At 49.1% G+C, this 7,848-nt stretch overlaps 1 protein-coding gene across 7 annotated transcripts in view; it reads right to left on the bottom strand.

The window, feature by feature from the left end:
* Sgms1 (sphingomyelin synthase 1) overlaps positions 1-360 on the bottom strand; it is a 248,832-nt gene extending 248,472 nt beyond the window's left edge. For all 7 annotated transcript variants that reach the window (XM_013017174.1, XM_013017180.1, XM_013017178.1 and 4 more), the window contains exon 1: positions 90-360. The gene's annotated coding sequence lies outside the window, so the exon portion shown is untranslated. The remainder of the gene's footprint in view (positions 1-89) is intronic.
* Positions 361-7,848: the final 7,488 nt, after the last annotated feature.

The raw sequence follows: 7,848 nt of genomic DNA, 5'->3' as shown, positions 1-7,848 counted from the left end.
CCGCGGGTCAGGCCTGGCCCGAGACACCCGCGGCGCGTCCGCCCTCCCGGCCACCCCGAGGCCGACTCTGCCCCCGCCCCACGACTCACTTGCACCGGAGTCGCGGCAGCCGCCGGAATTCCGCTCGCTGAGCCCCCACGCCGCGAAACGAAATCCGGGGCAGGGCAGCGTCGGGGCTCCGCACCCCCCCCGCCCCCGGTCGCGCGCTCGGGCTGGCTGGCCGCGGCGTCAGGGACGAGCGAGGTGTCGGGACTGGCCCTTCCCGTTCCCTTCCTGCCCGAAACCCGCAGCCCGCCGCCGCTGCCCCAGCCGCGGCCGCCTCGCTGGTGAGAACGCTTCCGACTTGCCACCGCGAGCCTCGGGGCTGCCGAGCATGCCCAGTCCGCGGCCGAGCCGGCCCGGCTTCCCGCGCGGCGCGAGTCCGCTCCTCCGGGTGTTCGCGGCGGCCGGGGGGGAGTGGGCGGGCCGGGCTGGCCGGGCGGGGTCCGGGGGGGGGGGCCTCTTCCCCGGACCCAACCCAAGTGGGACCCCGGGCCGCCCGGTGCTGCTTTGGGGTGGTCGAGGCTTGGTCCCTTCTCATTCTGTTTTTGCCACGTCGTGAGAACACGGGGGATGCAGGCAGGCGCTTCCCCGGCGGCGGGGAAGGCCCGGCTGCCCGCCCTTAGGAGGCCGCTCGGACTGGAGGCCGGTTTTATGGTCCGGGGGTGCTAACGCTTTTAGGGCGCAGCCGGGGCTGGGCGGAGAGCGGAGGACGCGAGCTGGGAAGCCCGGGTCGGAACTGGGGCAACGCAGATCCGCTTACCCCCCGCCCCAGCCGAGCGCTGCGACACCCGTGTTTAACACCTGATTGAATGCTCATTTAAAGGGGGGGGGGCTGCGGACCTCAAACTCTACGGCCCGTTTTCAAACTTCTTTCCAGATCCCCATCTTCCTCCTCCCAGAATAAGACAGTTGCACAGCCCGTGAAATCTGCAACGCCCAGAGGCTGGAGAAGCTCTTCTCGGGGCGCGCAAGTCTCGGGGCGCAGCAGAGCCGATCCTCCGCGCCCATCGGGGCCCCACCTCCCGCCGCCGCAGCCGCCGCAGCCGCTCCGCGCTGGGGCGAAAACCCGGAGAGCGCCGGGCCCGGGCGGGAGTACTGCGCATGCCCGGTAGCTCTACCTGGAGCGGACCGCCTTAAGGAAGGTTTCCCCGGCGCTGGGAACGGGGGCGGTAGTAGGCAGAGCTGGCCTTTTGCGCCGTGTCCGGCCTCCTCGGCCGCCCCCCGCACCCCGGCGGTGCCCTGCAGCCCGGACCGTGCTTCCCGCGGGGTCGGAACTAGAGGGGGGCGGAGGGGACACGTGACCGTCCGCGGTACACGGGGCAGCCATCTTCCACCCGGCACTCCGGCCACCGGCCCTCGGGACGGATCCCGGAGCCGGAGCTCACGGCGCGGAAGCCGAGCCCTCCTCCCACCCCAGGCACCGGCCTCCGCCCCGCCCCGGCCTCCGCCCCGCCCCGGCCTCCGCCCGCCCTGCCCCCGCGGGACCGAAATGGCTGCACGCAGCCTGGGCTCTCCGGGTTGACCGGCCCTCGCCCGACCACCACCTAAAGGCTTGACATCAGGGGCGCCGATGGGCGCGGGCGACGGCCCCAGCCCTTCCGCAGGGGTGGAAGCTGGGGAGAGGAAGGGGGCTCCCCTTTCGTCAGCCAGCGCCCCCGCGGCTCCAGCCACCTCCCGGGTGGGAGGCCCGGGCCGGGCCGCCCCGCCCCGCACCGCCGCTCTTCCCTGCCGGTGGGCCGCGCGCACGCACGCACGCACGGTCGTGCTGTCGATAGTGGACGTTGATCCTGACCGAGTCAGCGGGGATCCCTGTTTAGCGGGGGACCCATCAGCCGGGATGTCGTTACGATCGCACTTTCACGGCCCCCCTAGACCTACCCACGGGGTCGGAAACGCTGCTGGGGGTGGGGAGATCTGATGCAGCCCTTCGGGTGACTTCGGATGAGCTGTCAGCTAAGCCTCGCGGCGACCCATTTTCCAGTGAGCCACTGGGGGAAAAAACGTGTTGTGCCCCCCAAATCCCTGTGACGTCTGGGATTCGAAACCAGGCAGTGCGCCCCTCGGGGGACTGGACGGGCCTCCACGCCTGCGTCTCTGGCCTTTTCACCCTAGGGTAACACCGCGCCTCCCTCCTCCCCCCCCCACCCCCACACACACCCCAGATTAGGAAAGCTTGCGTCTGTCATTTGCATCTGTTAGGGCTGCAGTCGCGTTTTCGCTGCAATCATTTTAACTTGTGAGTGTAGAGGGGTCTGTAAATCCTACGGGGTATTTGTGTTACTTTGCACCTAAAAGGTGCAAATGTTTTGCAAAGCAAAGGCTTGAGGTCTGGAGATGGGAGTTTGGTTTTTGTTTTTAAAGACCTAAGCGCCCGTCAAGAAATGTACTCATTACCTTACTACTGTAACTGTAACCTCTCTGTGCAGCATCTTACAAGAAAATAAAATTAAAAATAAACAAAAAGGCCAGAAAAAACTGTTGGTCATTTTCTCTCCAGTGCTGCGATGCAAGACTATGCAGCCTGGCTTCACACTTCCTGCCAATAAAGTCAAAAGTAAACACATCTGAAGTAAGACTTAAGGAATCTTGAATTTATTTGAAAGTGACACCCTCCTCCCCCAATGTAAAGAGGAACTCAAATTTGCAAAATAGTAACAGTCCTTAAGTGTAAGTCCCCAGCCTACAGTGGGATGGGTGGTTGTTGTCCGTTTTCTTCTGTAGTTTCTGTAAAAAAATAAAAATAAAAATTGTATTTTTTAAATATTTCATAATAGCTTCATAAATGGTGCCCCACAGTAATTTTAGGATGAACCGTAACACGGGGGAGAAAAGGGTATAAACTTTTTCCCATTTCAATCATTTCTGAGAGAAAAAGAAACAAATACACCATATGTTAATAATGACCATAAGTACAGGAAATCACAAAACCTAAAAGTTAATCCTGCGTGAAGTGCCACTTAAGAGTTGACTCTCAGCCAAGTGCTGGTGACTCAAGCCTGTAATCCTAGCTACTCAGGAGGCTGAGATCTGAGGATCATCGAGGTTCAAAGCCAGCCTGGGCAGGAAAGTCCGGGAGACTCTTATCTCCAAAAAACACCAGAAAACCGGTAGTGGCGCTGGGGCTCAAGTGGTAGAATGCTCGCCTTGAGCTGAAGAGCTGAGGGATAGCACCCTGGCCCAGAGTTCAAGCCCTACGACTGACAAGACAAAAAAAAAAATGTTGACTCTCCTTGAAATTAAATTTAGTTGTGATCCTAAATTTCCCATCATTTGTATCCCTCCCAGTTAAAAATGATTTTCTTGCAGGTGACTCATGCCTATAATCCTACCTACTCAAGAGGATGAGATCTAAGGATCACAATTCAACGCCAGCTGTGGTAAGAAAATCATGAGACTCTTCAATTAACCACCAGAAAACCAGAAATGGAGCTGTGGCTCAAAGTGGTAGAGTGCTAGCCTTGAGCAAAAAAGCTCAGGGACAGCACTCAGGCCCCAAGTTCAAGCCCCAGAACTGACATATACATATGTGTGTGTGTGTGTGTGTGTGTGTGTGTGTGTATTCAGTCCATTGAATCTTCAAAGATTTCTTACCAAAATGTTAATGCAGAACATATTGCTTGTTTGAAACATTTTAGGTTTCTCTAGTACTTAGAATATAATGAATTACGTAGCTAGTAGGACAACTAGAAACAACATAAAAATGAATTGCCTCCAAGCTACAATCTGTCATGAAAATACATGTTAAAAATGATATTGAGAGCTTGGCACCTGTGGCTCATGCCTGTAATCCTAGCTACTCAGGAGGCTGAGATCTGAGGATCACAGTTCAAAGCCAGCCCCAGCAGAAATGCCTGTGAAACTCTTATCTCCAATAAACCAGTCTCAGAAAATCAAAAGTGGCTCTGTGGCTCAAGAGGTAGAGCACTTGCCCTCAGCTAAAGAGCTCAGAAACAGCACCCAGGCCCAGAGTTCAAGCCCCAGGACCAGCCAAAAAAAAAAAGATACTGAGAACTAATTCTGAGGCAAATACTTCACTTGCCAAATGTGGAGTTGGTGATGATGTACAAAATGAATGTTCCTTCTACCTTTAGAAGATAATCAGACTAAAATTGCAGCTTTAGCCAGTTGACTGGTAAGCAACAGCACTTACCAAATGGTCACAGAAGAAACAGTACTGAGGGGGTTAACGGGCATTTGTATGGATCCATGGAAATGTGTGTCAGGAGAAGAATACAAAGCCACAGAACCACATAAGGCCCCTCAGCCTTTATATTCATCTGGCCAAGCTGGCCACAATCTGGGGTCTAAATTAAAGTTGATGGGAAAAGCCAACTGCAAGGCAACATGGCTATTTCCAAGTATTTGCCCTGAGGAGTAGATCTGGTAATAGTTTACCTTCTGTGTTCATTTCTGTTTCTTGGCTAGAATTCCTGGCTTGACGAATGGCTTGGCTTTTCCTGTTGGCCAATGACATTAAAAACCTAGGGGTCAATCAGGCTTGTAGCTGAGGTTCAGGAAAAGATTTGGAGCCAGGACCTTGAGTGCTACCGGGAAACCAGGAAATCTCCCTCTGCTTCCTCTGACCCTGCTTATTTTCTCTCTCTCTTCCCAGTCTGATTTTTCTGCCTTCAGTTTACATGGTGGGAAATAAACATTTAACTGATCCCAAGTTTATATCTCTTCTAGAAACTAGCAACCCCTCTGTCCAATTGAGTCCCATTTCCTAGTTTCTCATTTGAATGAATACCCTTTCACGACCCATTTCCAATTTCTGTTTTTTCACATAAACCTATCTCCCACTACCTGATTATCATATGAAGGTTAAATATTTATCTCTCCACTTTTAGTACCTAGCACAGAACTTAGCACCAAATAGCCATAATAGTTACTGTTTTCTATGTGGCATTCTTGTTTTAAAAACATAAACTAGAAATGAAAATCACCTGGCTATATTTTTCTCCAACCATACCAACTATACCCTTCACAATCTGTCATGTACATTTTATGACTGACCACAAAGCAGGGAGTGCTGTACTGGATAGCAGACTTGGCACAATTGTTAAAACTTGCTTTTTCTTCCTGGCTCTCAAGTAATCAATGTATGAATCCAGACAGGTCTAATTATTGCCTCTTAAAATGTGAATAATATAACCCACCCCCTCTTTGCTTCCCATAAGTGTCATGGGAATTAATAAGGTCGTTAATATGAATATATGTCCATAAAATGTTTTGTACACAATTAGAAGTATGCATAATAAAAACATGAAGTATCTTCACTATGTTCTGGATGTTTATTGTAGTTTGCAATCAGCTTCCTCATAAGTATTACAGCAATAGCAGTAGTCCACAAAATAATGAACACCCGTTCTCTCCTCCAGCTACCATTTGCAAACAAGTCCCGGATGAGCAAAACTAATTGGAAGGTTGAAACAAAAATTATGTCTCCCACACTAAAGGAGAGGAGAGTGCAATCACCTGGACTTTATACTGCTGGCACAGACTCTTCAAAGGCTTTTAAATCTAGGCCATGCTGCAGGGAAGACAGCACTAACTGGGGACTGGCACTTTTCCTGACCCCTCTGTTGGTTTGGAAGATTTTGAAGGAATATCAACATTCTTCCACTTTGGGAACCCTAGAACCCTGTGAGGAATGTGAATGGCTACAGGAGATTTGATGGTATGCTTGAAGTATGAATGATGCTAGTGGAAAATCCTGATTGAATTATTTTTTAATCCTATGTCTAAAGACACAGGATTTGAGCCTTTGACCTTGCATTCTTTCTTGTCAAAAGACGGAAGTCCCTGTTAGTACTTGTCTTAGGAAATTCCTAAATCCCTTACCAAAACTAAGTGCTTCTTGATTTTTTTTTTTGTCATCTCCTCCTTGGAATGTTCACTTTTGTCAATTTTCCTATACCTCCATCAAGTTTACCCTGGGCTAATTTGAACCTACAATGTAAGCAAGGGGTCGGGGGAAAGAAGAGCAGCTTAACCATGTCTGAAGGTTAAATTTATTCTTCACTCCATGGTGACAATTGGAATATTAATTATTTGATAAAATAATACCTGTGATATCACTGCATGGGCACCTCTTCATCTGTTGCCCTGGAATCGACATTCCATCTCCTTTATTATATGGCATGTAGAATATACTCTTTCTCCTTCATTAACACCTGGAAAAGTAAGACATCAACACACAGCAGGACAGGGCTAGAATACCTTGATGATAAATCCTGTGCTCTGCAGTCTAGATCAGACCAGATAATTCTTGGTTGTGAGTGATTGTCCTGTGAATGGTAGGGTGATACGCAGCATCCCCGCTCTTAATCAGCTACATGCAGGAAGCGCCTTCTCTTAGCTGTAACAGCTGACAATGGCTCCAGAGATTGTCGCAGGTTCCCTGGAACACACAGGGGCTTCTGACTTTTGACAGGAATTAAAGCAAAAAGTCAAACACTCATAATGCTATGTCTTTAGGCTTAAGATTAAAAAAAAAAATTCAGCCAATCACCCTGAATTGAGAATCTCTTATTTAGACAGTGGTCAAAATGGATGACCAAAGTAAACTGGAATTTTTAATTGTTTAATCATCCTTCTTTGGAGTCTACCAGCACTTTTTTTATTTGTTTGGTTGGTTATGGGGCTTGAACTCAGAGCCTGGATGCTATCCCTGACCTTTTCTTCTCAAAGCTAAAATGCTATTAATTGAGCCACAGCTCCACATTCAGCTTTTTGGTGGCTAATTGGACGTCAGAGTTTCATACACTTTCCTGTCTGACCTGGCTTCCAGCTGTGATCCTCATATCTCAGCCTCCTGAGTAGCTAGGATTACAAGTGTGAGCCACGGGCACCCAGCTCTCACCCAGCACTTTTAAGTACTGGATTTATGTCTCAGCTAACTCTACAGCACCAGGTCACTCAGTGTTTGGCAGGCAGTCCTGGAATAAGGCACAGATCATGTCTTACCTGTATCCACGAAATAGAGAGATTCCAGTTCTTCACAGCAAGTCTAGGCCATTCTCCTGCCAGTATTTACCTTTTCACCAATGCTGTCTATAGTACGCTGATGAATTCATCAGTCATTTAAAATTAAAAGTTAGCTGAGTATTCTTTCATTTTATTTGCTAAATCTACAATCCTGCTCTGATAGGCCAAAGATTTCATTCCCATCTTGAGTTGTGATTCCATGAACTTTATAATTTGACCTCATTAAAAATAAATTTTTAAGTGCTGTTACAAAGGCTTCTTAAAAGGAAAAATGCTGCCAGACAGTGGTGACTCACACCTATAATCCTAAATGTGTTGGAGGCTGAGAACAAAAGGATCACTCTTTGAGGACAGCCCAAGCAGAAAAGCTCATGCGACTCCATATAGGCAGAAAAAGCTGGAGATAGTGGGATCCACCTATTATTCGAACTATGCCAGGAAGCGTAAAATAGGCAAATTAACTTTCAGGCACATGTATAGACAGGAAGTAAGATTCCCAACTCAAAAATAACTAGCAAAAGTGGTAGGAGGTATGGCTGAGTTGGTAGTGGGTCAGCCGATGAGTAAAAGCATCAGGTACCAAATTTGAATCCCAGTCTCAGGCCTCAAAAAATAACTAACAAAATAAAGGGCTGGAGACAGTAGAGTGTCTGTCTAGCAAGTATAAGACCTTTATTCTAATTCCAGTTCTAAAATAAGAAAAAAGAAAAGAAAAAAATTAAATGCTGATCAAATGAGTGGCTCAACTTGAAGATGATAAATTTTCTTTGAAAAAGGTTTATTTTCTTTCTACAAAGCATAGAGAACTCCTTAGCATCC

The sequence above is a fragment of the Dipodomys ordii genome, unplaced genomic scaffold (assembly GCF_000151885.1).
Source record: "Dipodomys ordii isolate 6190 unplaced genomic scaffold, Dord_2.0 Scaffold34, whole genome shotgun sequence".
NCBI lineage: Eukaryota > Metazoa > Chordata > Mammalia > Rodentia > Heteromyidae > Dipodomys > Dipodomys ordii.
Note: the sequence above shows the minus strand (reverse complement) of the source record. Positions and strands in the feature narration are given on the sequence as shown.